Consider the following 11,876-nt stretch of genomic DNA (forward strand, 5'->3'; position numbering starts at 1 on the left):
GGAGGTGCCCTGGTGTCACTCCTGTTTTTCAGATCATTTCAGTGTATTTAACTCAGCCTGAACATCAGCTATAATGGAGTCAGGGGAATGTAATTTGCAGCATTTTGGCCTTTGCAATACAAAAAGGTAGCATAAAAGGTGGCTGAAATGTATACTAAGACCTACTGTTATATATGCACCATGACGATCCCACACATATGAAAGACACATAGTGCCAGTGGCCCCAGCTTCTGTCTAGAAGACCAAATACTGGAATAAACTGAGCTTTTAAAAAATCAACTTTATTGAGCTATAATTTGCATATAATAAATACACTTATTTTAAGTGTACAGTTCAATGAGTTTTGACAAAGATAATCAACACCATCATCAAGATATAAAATCTTGTCACCATTCCAAAAATGTCTTTGTGTCTCTTTGCAGTCAATCCCCCCATTTCCCCTGCCCCAGGCAATTCTGATCTCCTATCTGTCTCTACAGGCTAGTTTTCCCTGTTCTAGAATTTCATATAAATGAGAGTTACAGTAGGATACAGCTGTTTTTAATATTTGCAAATAGTTTTTTTCTTGCCAAGAAGCCAGCATGGCATAGTGGAATAAGAAGGACTTTTAAAAGTTAGAAAAACTCAGGATTGAATCACAAACCTCCCACCTAACAGCTCTCTACCTTTTACAAGTTGAACCTGCTGAACCCAGATTTCTTAACTGTAATATGGTATTGAAAACAAAAAAAATCTGTGAGGGTTAGAGATAATAAATTAAAAGCACAGAAAAGGTACTGCATGAAAGGCAACTATCATTCTTCTTCTTGATGATGGCCTATTATTTTCTGTTAACACTGGTTTTCCATTCAGTTGCATCTAAACTCCAGTGCTTCTGTGGATAATTTTATTGCTGACTTTCACATGTGACTGCCGTAAACAACAATGAAAAGCTGTTCTGTGGGGTGTCAGATTGCTTAAGTTCACATCTGGATTCTACCATTGGCTATGTGACCTTATGAAACGTCTTAATTTTTCTATGCCTCAGTTTTCTCTTCTGTAAACAGGAATAATAATAACTAGGATTTTTTTATGGAAATTAAATGAGATAATGCGTATTACCCTAGTATATAAATACTGAATTCATTGGCTATTGCTTTCATTGTTATTTCATATTGAAATTCCCCTAACATCCCTGAGAGTGGATCAAGCTCCCCCCAGCTCCCCCTGCAAGACCTTATTCTTTTCTGGCCAATTGAATGCTCCCCTGTTAGCCTCCAGGAACCTCGCCCTCCTACAAAATGCATTTGTATCCTCTCATTTGGCACTAATCCCTTGCTTTGTATTATCACTGAACCATAGAATGTTTGAGATAGAAAAACTACTTCACTTGAATCCCCCCTGCCTTTTTTTTTTACAGCTGGTATGATAGAGATCAAGTGAAGAAAAATAATTTGTCAAGGTTGTATCTTTAGAACATAGACTAGGTTAGAACTTGGTCTCCTAACTCTCAGTCTGCTGTCTATAGCATGATTTATAGTGCTTACCACATAATATTTAAAGAGCTTAGCACACAATATTCAGTCATTTACTGGCTTATTGTGTGAATTCTTAAAATATACTGTGCTCCATTGATTTCTAGAGCCAAATCCATGGACTTTGCTTATCACAGTGAATAAGTTCTTGTCATTCTCTGGAATTAAAAAAAAAAAAATTATACTCTGCCCTGTCAAAATATAATCACAAAGTTTATCAGGAGACTATGTGAAAAGAGTCATGCATATTACACAATGTGAGATGGATATGCTGCACAGCAGGATATGCTGCATAGATTTTATGTGCCAGATATAAATTCCTGCTGATGTTGTAGTGCCAATTCTGTAGCGACTAGCCATAAATTTATGAAGTCTTGCTATATAATTGCAAAGAAAATACTTTTTATCACCAGTTTAGTCTCTGGATAAATACTTCAAAAAGAAATTTCAATGATATCTTCAGCCCAGTGAGACAAAAGTTTTTACACTATTTCCACAAGGGAAACAGAATCGGATAAAAAATTAAATGCAGGAAACTGCTGTTGTATTTATATGTAAGATAGCAGTTAGGCAGCTTCTTCTCTAGGGCTGAAGAATTAAAAGTGTCATGTCCAGTAGTGTGTCCACATCTATGGTGCCACCTTGGACTTGGGTGAGAAGAAAGTTTGATATGCGTTCCTTGGGAAAAAGGGAGGAGAGAAAGAGAACATGAGAAAGTTAGGAGGCATTCCTTCTTTATTGAAAAGAAAGTTGAAGAGCTCTCTAATATTTCTCTCAGTTTTTAAAATGCCATATATCAGGGGTCCCCAGAATGACCCCCAAAGCCCAGTGATTTGCCAGAAGGTCTCAGAACTCAGCTTTTTTTTTTCTTTTTAACTCATGGCTAAGATTTATTACCATGAAAAGATAGAAAGCAAAATTGGAAAAAGAAAAAGGTGTGTGAAGCCAAGTTCAGAGGAAAGCAGCTGACAGCTTCTAAGAGTCCTCTCACAGTGGAGCGGCTTTATTTCTTCAGCAATAAGTTGAGACATCACGTGCAAAGTGTTGTCTACTGGGACACCTCATAAGCGACTTGGTGCCCGAAGTTTGTATTGAGGGCTGGTCAAACAGACACCCTCTTCCTACCACATACCAAAATCCCAGGTCCCAGAAGGAAAGCGGATGTTCAGTATAAACCGTACTCTTTGCACAAACAGTCTAGCCATAGTGAGCCACTCTTGTCACTTAGGGATAGGTTTATATTGGTGTAGGGAACGATTGAGCTGCCAAGTTCGCAGATGCTAGCCAAGTGCCAATCTTGCAAGTAGACCTTCCTAGGGATAGCAGTGTCAGGCCTACTATGCTAGCTCTTTTCTGCACAGACTGTTTTTCCATTCCAGCATGCTTGGAGACATAAGAAAGTCAAGTATCATAACCCCATTTGAAATAAATCATCTGTATCGAGGACAGTTTAAATGGCTTGTCATATCAAGTTAGTTGGCTGGGGTGACTTAACTGAAGCCATAGGTTCTGGCTGTTAGTTGTTTCCTCAGTTCGTCCCCACGCTGCATTTCCTGGAGCCCCTGGAGTCCAACTGCTGCCAGGTCGGCTTCTTTCCTCGTGTCTGACTCCTGGGCTGGGATGGCTAGAACAGCCAGGTCTAGTACTCTGCCTCTGCAGATTCACCAGACTGATATCTTGGGCTTCATTACAGCATGGTGGTCCCAGATAGTTGGACTTCTTACATACTGGATGGCTTCCGTCCAAGCAAACTTTCCAAGAGGCCTGGGCAGAAGTCCTAGAACATCACTGCTATCACATTGTTAGTTAAGCAAGTTAGTAAGGCCAACCCGTATTCAAGGTGGAGGGAATTAGACCCAACTACAGGAATAACAGAGACTTTGTTTTTCTTTAATAAATTATAATAAATAATTTATCTGAATATCTTAACATATATCCATTGATATTAAAGCTATCCACTTTGCAGGTTTTGTTTATCTCTTCCACTGGACTGCAAATTCCTTTTAAGAATAGGAACTCAGTCTGTATCAATTTTTAACTTGCCACAATGTTAAACAATACTTTGCTTGAAGCGGGCATTGAATAATTATTTATTGAGTAAATAGATGCTATAAATGCTTGCTACATGCCAACCACTATCCTAAGCTCTTTAAATTTATTGCTTTGTTTAATCTTTACAAAAACCTTGTGAGGTAGACATTATTATTATTCCCATTTTTAGATGAAGAAACTGAGGCACCAATTGGTGAAGTTACTTGCCTAAGGGTATATAGCTAGTGCCAGGAATTGAGCTTAGCTTGACTTTGGAACATATGCTTAATCATTCTACTCTACTGCTTTCATCATGGACTGGATTTTGCATGAAGAGAAAATCTCCAGAGAATCCAAATTATGGTACAGACATCTTAGCTGTGCAAAGCCCTTTATTTAGTTAATTTTCCTATTTGTTGAACTGGGAATGGAAACACAAAGAAAGGACAAAGGACGGTAATACACATAAAAGGCATTCTAATTGGCAAAGCTGTGTCATATAATCTTGATTATTATGTAGTCTTGAGGCATTTGTAATCCTGAAAAACTGCTTTAAAAAAAAATCTGTGAAATGAATGCAAAGGGTAAGAGAAAGGAAATAACTAAAAAAATGAAAAGAGATCACATACCATGTCACAAGGGTGTCCAGCCTTTTGGCATCTCTGGGCCACACTGGGAGAAGAGTTGTCTCAGGCTATACATTAAATATGTTATGACATGTAATCATAAAAAAATCTAATAACATTTTAAGTAAATTTACTATTTTGTGTTGGGCCCCATTCACAGCCATCCTGGGACACATGCGGCCCGGGGGCCATGGGTTGGACACCCCTGTTTTGGGGTTATAGCTGATCCTGCAAAATTGATCATTTTTATTTTTAAAATCATATGTGTTAAGATGTGGAGCTTATGGGTGAAATGCCTGACTTGTAATCTAGCTATCATTGGAAAATAGTTAAGATGGAAAACTCTTTTCTTCAAAAAAGTAAAGGGGAGTGACTTAGTCCTCACCAAGACAGCAAGACCATAGATGACCTTTCCTTGGGAAAGTGAATGATTTCTGATTCCTCTCAGAAGGGATTGAAGGGGAGTATCTGAAAGTAGAAGAACAGGGTGGTGGAGAGAATCCTAAATAGAGAAGAGAGCAAGCACGAGGAGGGTAGGGGGACTAAATCGTGACAGCTGTCCGCACATTCCATTTTCCTGTGAGGAAGTCTCAATTCCCATCTTCTCTAATCTCCAGCGTCACCTGGAGTGAAAACTTCGGTTGAGGCAAGGATGACAACATTTCAGGAGCAGGAATCTGTTACCCCTGACATCAGTCAGCCTAAAACCAAAGGCTGGACTCAGGATCACTTAGAGTTCAGGTCTCAGGCATCATTCCTAAAGGTACAGGCGGCAGGCCTCACTGGGTTCTTTTATTCTCTTAGTGCAAGGGTGGGGAGTATCTTTGAATCATTTTAGCCAACTTTATCTCTTAAATATCTTTAAATTAACCAGTGAGAGTTCCATTCTAGCATTTGTTGTACGAATTAGTAAACTTCTAATTTTACCCTTCAATCCCATTTCTGATGTTCACTGAGAACATTAGCAAAGAGTCTGGTGTTGATCCAGATATCGGTGACAGAAATACTTAGTCATGTCTAGGATATGGGTTTTTAATCGGAACTTTAGCAGCAGCTTCTGGAGTGTGCCCTTTCAATGAAAACTTTGGCTGACTGCACCTGGGTTGTAGCTTACCCTAACTAGGACAAATAATTGCTATCCTTAAAACATGGCTTGCTATTACTTCTGCTTAGATATCATGGACTCAAAGTTGGTAACATGGCCACATTCAGCTACAGGGAAGGCTGAGAAATATTCTAAGAAAACTTGTGCCCAGATACATGGTTGTTACAACCAAAGGAAACAAGATGAGCAGATACTTTGTGAACTCTGCAAGGCTTCCTTTGCTGAGGAGAGACTCACTAAAGTTGCTCAATATTTTCACTTGCATTTCAATAAAAAGTTCTTATTCCACCCTCAGCCTGTGGGAATCTTTCCAGGTATGAGAAATAGTCTCTTGTTTTCCCAGAAATGGGTCAGGGATGTGGCAATAGCTTAATGGTAGATACATGTGTAAGGGCAAACATTTCTTCCATCAATTCTCTTATGTTCCAGGTCATGTTAGGATCTTGCTACTAAGTGTGTTCATGGACCAACAACTTCTGCCATCACCTGGGGTCTTGTTAAAAATGCCTACCCTATATTTTAACAAGATTTACAGATGGTTTTGATGGACAAATTTGGGAAGCAGTTTTTGAACCCGCCCCCTCCCCCCCACTGCCAACCCTTTTTTCTTCAATACACATGTACATAAACATTCTGTGATTGGCCAAAGTGTTTTCTTCAGTGGGACAACTTTGACCTTGAATGAAAAAGGCAGTTTGGGAGAATTCATGAACAAATTGTACAGTAGGGTCATATTCAGCATTCCATGCACATTAGCTTATTATCCAATGCCAAAAGCAATTGACTTTTTTTTTTTTTTTTGGTATTTGAGAGAATAACTAGAAGACTATAAGAGTGACTATATTTAGATGATGGAACTCTGGATAATTCATTTTTCCAACTTTGTCATACTTTCAGAATTTTCTTTTATGAACATAAACTGGTTCAAAGTGGAAAAAATATTGTTTGAAGATTATCTGAAACATTCATGTTACCTTTAACAATAAGCTAGTTAGCTGAATCAGAACTAAATCTCTCACTGGTCCAGAAGAGAGCAGCAATGGTCTAGGATCATTATGAATCCACCCAGGACAGGCTTCTGCAGCTGCCAAAATAAACTGCTTATTCACAGGAGATGGGCAATGTTTATTTTGAAAAATTACTCTTAATTGCTGACTTTTGCAACTCAAAAATTTTAATGTCATTTTCTAACTTTGCTTTAAAAATATTTGTTTTGAAACTTGGCACAAAAGTTTAATAAAATTTTCTCCTAGTTATTGAAATGATCCAATTCAACTGCATTCATTGGGCAGTTGAAGGTTACATGGCTCTCCATCTGTTTCTTTTTTTTCTTTTTGGAGGTAATTTAGAAAGGAATTAAAAGACATAGTCCCTGTATTTAGGAACTCATTTTGGAGGACTATTGTGAAAATTTTTTATAACTCTTTCAAAATTAGGATTTAAGTGTGTTTAAATAATTTGATTGTTTGGATATTCCTATAACTCTATACCTTCTTTCCAAAACCCATGATATATTTGATATAAAAACAAGAAGAAACTCTAGCTTGACAGGTCAAGATGTATAGAAAGGATAGACCTGCTGCACTAAGACAATTTCACAAGAGCAAATATGGAAACAGATTGAAAGCATTGGGTCTTTCTCCTATTGCTTCTGGAGAAAGATGAACAGGGACAAATGAAGGAAGCAGAGGAAGCATTGGCTTTCCTTAATCAGCTGTTGGCAGGAACTCCTATAGGAGAACTTGACTCTGGAAACAACAAAACAATTTCCTCAGAAGAAATTTTTACTCTGCTGGTTGTATTAGATTAAAATGACTAAAAATAGTCAAGGATTAATGAGGAGGACTTTACATTCTGTCAGAGGATTTTTTTCAAAAGCAGTCTTTAATTCTCTGACATTTTAATTGTGTACTGATTGATATAGACGTTCATTTTTATGCATAGTGTTGTTAATAAAGAGTTCTTTCTGTTTTAAAAAAACAAAACCCAGGAAATAAAATACTAAAGCTAAGGATTTTATATTTTTGGTTGCCAGAAGCAGATATCCACTCAAACTAGCTTAGCTATTACAAAGGAAGATTTAGTTCAGTGGTACCAATATTTCACAGAATTCGGTGCATTTGGACCTCATACAAAAATAGAGAGCTGTTCAGAACAGATAAATTCTCTTTCTCACTTAATCTCAGCTGCTTTTCACAAATATACCATTTTCATCTCTCTGAAGATCTGTTTCATGTGCTTACTCATCATCTTCGAAATGGCTGCCTCAACCACTGAGCTGACATGACTAGTAGCAATCTTTGTGTTTTATAGTTTGAACTCACAATGAAGGAAATCTGATTTTTCCAGATCAACTGTTCTAGTCAAGCCACATCAATTAAATGATCAACCAATGGATTGGCCATGGCTGGGAGAACGAGAGGTAGCAACTGATGTGCTGGGCTGCCCTGTTCTTCTGGGTGTATTGCTACTTCAGGTAAAGTAATTAAAAAAAAACAAAAAAAAAAAAAAAAAAAACAACCCCTGACCAATGCCTCACTTGGTTGGAGTATTGTCACGAACACCAGAAAAGGTTGCAGTTTCAATCCTGGTCAGGACATGTATAGGAGGCAACCAGTCTATGTTTCTCTCTCACATCAATATATCCTCAGGTGAAGATTTAAAAAAAAACAACAAACCACAAAAAAACATAATACATTGGGTTTGGCCTTAGCAAGCCCAACTCTGTACAGTGAAGGTATAGAAGACAATGCACAATAAATAATTAAATGATATAACTTGACCAAGTGACCAGACGTATGACAAAAAAAAAAAAAAAAATACCAAGGGCTAAAAATTCAATGGAATCTACAGTAATCTGAGAAAGCTTATAACAATATGGAATGTTAAAAAGCTAAAGGATTCACAGATATGAATTGAAAAAGAATGTGTTCCTTGAGTAATAAGTTACATTAAGTGAGTAATAAGATTAAAATTAAGATTAAATTGTCTAAAGAATTCTGGTTCAAGATGGCCGATTAAGCACATGCTTAGGAATCAAAATGTATAAAGAATGAAAACTATAATACAATTAAAATAATTGGAGAGGTCTCTGGTAGACAAGATATTTCAACATTTCTGGAAGATGCGGGACAAATTAATGAGTGCTGACTGATGAAGAGAGCAGAGAAAGCCAAGGCTGAAAATATGCAGGACGCTGACTAGCAGAGCCCCAGACTCATTCTAGACTTTGACACAGCAGATACAATATGGGATGGGACTGGGAAACTACACTGAAAGGATTTGTAGACAGCTATCTACACCCCGCCAAACACTGGAAAGTTTAAACAATCTTAAGTTACTACCTGGGAAAAGCTAGAGCAGATGACGAGAGAAAATGGTCCCAGGGGAAATGCCTCCTTATTCTCGCATTTAAAGTTCCCAGAGTTACAGCTGGTTTAATGCCACAGAAACTCTCCTGAAGCCTGTCATTAAGCAGCCCATGTACCTGCAGCTACCAAGGAGCCATTCTATTGCCATATGCTTTAAAAAACAAAACAAACCTTTTTTATTTTGGCACAATTTTATATTTACACTAAAGCTGGAGGAAAGCCTCACTATTCCCAGGTTCCTGCCATATTGACTTTATTTCTTTTTCTCTTTCTTGACAAATAGGTATATATACATTTTATTTTCTCCTAACCATTTGAGAGTCCATTGTAGACATGATGCTCCATTATATTTAAATACTTCAAGTGTATTTCTTTAATATTCTCTTACACAAGTATGGAAAAATGATCAAAATCAGGAAATTAACAGATAATAATATTAGCATCTAATTGTAGATCTTATTCATACTTTGCCAAGTGTTTTTTAAATGTTCTTTTTAGCAAAAAGACTTTCTAGATCATATTACATTTGGTTGCCATGTCTTTTTTTATATTTTATAATGGGATCTATCCCTTAGTCTTTGTGTTTCATGATATTGACATTTAAGACTATGCTTTAATTATGTGACTATGTTTGGACTTGCCTAATGTTTCTTCATTATTAAATTCAGGTTATGCACTTTTGGAGGATACCATTGGAGTAGGTGTTTTTCTCAGTGCATCTTATCAGGGGGCATATGATGTTAATTTGTCTCATTATTGTCTCATTCTTAATGTGAACAGCAACCAAGGACCAATAGATATCAGTTGAAAGTCTCTAACATGAAAAGGAAAATCCAAGGTAAACCAACAGAAGAAAAAAAAAAAAAGGAAAGGAAGAACTCATGAAACAGAAGTACACTTCAAAATAGAAGAGACTTTCCAATTAGTAGTTCCTGAGATATAAAAAGTTGTGGCATATATAAAATAAGAAACTATGTTATGAAAAAGAAAGAACTTTTGTAAAATAAAATTGTAACTGAAAAAAATTAAAACTAGAGATTTTGAAAGATGAAGTCAAGAAATTTGGCTTTCTCTTCCACAGGAGGCCTACACGCTGCTACGGCCATGTCTCTAGTGATTCCTGAGAAGTTCCAGCACATCTTGCGAGTACTGAACGCCAATATTGATGGGCAATGGAAAATAGCCTTTGCCATCACTGCAATTAAGGGTGTGGGGTGAAGATATGCTCATGTGGTGTTGAGGAAAGCAGATATCGACTTCACCAAGAGGGCAGGAGAACTCACAGAGGATGAGGTGGAACGGGTGATTACCACTATGCAGAACCCGCAGCAATGCAAGATTCCAGACTGGTTCTTGAACAGACAGAAGGATGTGAAAAATGGGAAATACAGCCAGGTCCTGGCCAATGGTCTGGACAAGCTTCGTGAAAACCTGGGGCGGCTGAAGAAAATTCAGGTCCGAAGGGTGCAGCGCCACTTCTGGGGTCTTCGTGTTTGAGGCCCGCACACCAAGACCACAGGCCACCGGGGTCGCACTGTGGGTGTGTCCAAGAAGAAATAAATCTGTAGGCCTTGTCTGCTAATAAATAGTTTATATACTCCCCCAGAGAGAGAGAGAGAGAGAGAGAGAGAGAGAGAGAGAGAGAAGGGAAAAAAGAAGAAGAAAAAGAAATTCACTTAGAAAATAGAACTAAGAGAGAGAGATGGGAAAGATAAAAGACATAGTAGACCAGTGCTAGAATTCTTTATTAGCATCAGATTTGCCTTCATCATACAACAGAAAACCATAAAGGAATAAGATTGATAAGATCGAAGTTTCTCATTCACATAAAAGAAATACTTCTGAGGGGGTTTGATGACTTCAGTGAGTCACCAGAAACACCAGGCTGTTACCTTCCCATTCTATCATCCAGTAAATAGTTTCCTTTCTCAAAGCCACCTCATAGCCCAAGAGGGCTGCTGACACTGCAGCCATTATGTCTGATGCCAGGCCAAAAATGAAGTAAAGCCAGAAGGCCTCCCAAAGAAGGAAAGCCTTCCAAGCTGTCACAACTATCTTTAAGTGGCTTTCTCACAGTTATGTTTACATCTCTTCTGACAAACCTAGCTGCAAGAAAAAATAGAAAATTTAGTTTGGGTAGCAGTATGATCAGATAAAGATTAAGATACTGTTACTAAGGAGGAGGATATTGATATTGAGTTAGGCAATTAGCAAATTCTGCCACATGGTTTCCAATGCAACAGAGTTTCCAGATCAGAAAGGAAATACAAATCATTAAATTAAAAGTACCTAATAAGTACCTAACAGGATACATTTTATACACATAGTCATAACAGTCTGAAACTTTAGAAATCTAGGGATGAAAAAAACATAATTCCAAACTAAAGCATGTTTAACAAATATATAAAAGATGCTCAACCTTGATTAAAAAATTAGAGGGCTACAAATGAAAACAAAAATGAAATATTTTTCAGGATCAGCTTGGAAAAAATTGAGATGTTGAAAATATCCTATGTTAGTGAAGGCTTTGAGAAGTTTTCTCAACAACTATTGGTCTAAATATAAATAAATACATCTTTTGGGGATGAAATTTTGGCAGCATTTGTCAAGATATAAATGTGTTGGTTTTCTGTTGCTGCTGTAATAAACCACTACAAACTTTATTTGCTTTAAGTGACACACATTTAAACCACACACACATGCGCACTCGCAGAGAAATGTATTAACTGAAACTCTGTAGGGCATAATCCAGTATGGGTTTCACTGAATTAAAATCCAAGTGCCATCAGGGCTGTGTCTCTTTCTGGAGGCTCTAAAGAGAATCTGTTTCCAGTTTATCCCCATAGTTGGCAGATTTGGTTCCTGCAGATGTAAATATGAGGCCTTCTTTGGCTTGCTGGCTGGCAGCTGAGGGTAGATCCTGCTTCTAGGGTCCACCAGCAGTCTTGGTCTCATGGTCATTTCCCTCTGTCTTAAAGCTAGCAATGACAGCTCAAGTCCCTTTCACACCTTCAGTCTCTTCCTTGTTCTGTCCCAGCTCTGACTCACTCAGAAAACATTCTCTACATTTAGAACTCTTGTGATTATATTGGGCCCATCCAGATAATCCAGGATAACTTCCATCTCTAGATCAGTAACATTAATCGTGCCTGCCAAATCCCTTTGCTATGCAAAAGAACAAAATCACAACAGGTTCTAAGGTTTAGCGCACAGACATCTTTGGGGGTAA

General features: G+C 37.7%; 1 pseudogene; it reads left to right on the top strand.

The window, feature by feature from the left end:
- Window positions 1–9,723: 9,723 nt before the first annotated feature.
- LOC129062879 (40S ribosomal protein S18-like) lies at window positions 9,724–10,245 on the top strand (annotated as a pseudogene).
- The last annotated feature ends 1,631 nt before the right edge of the window (window positions 10,246–11,876 follow it).

The sequence above is a fragment of the Pteronotus mesoamericanus genome, unplaced genomic scaffold, assembly GCF_021234165.1.
Source record: "Pteronotus mesoamericanus isolate MK-2021 breed Mesoamerican mustached bat unplaced genomic scaffold, CSHL_Meso_final scaffold_85, whole genome shotgun sequence".
Classification (NCBI taxonomy): Eukaryota; Metazoa; Chordata; class Mammalia; order Chiroptera; family Mormoopidae; genus Pteronotus; species Pteronotus mesoamericanus.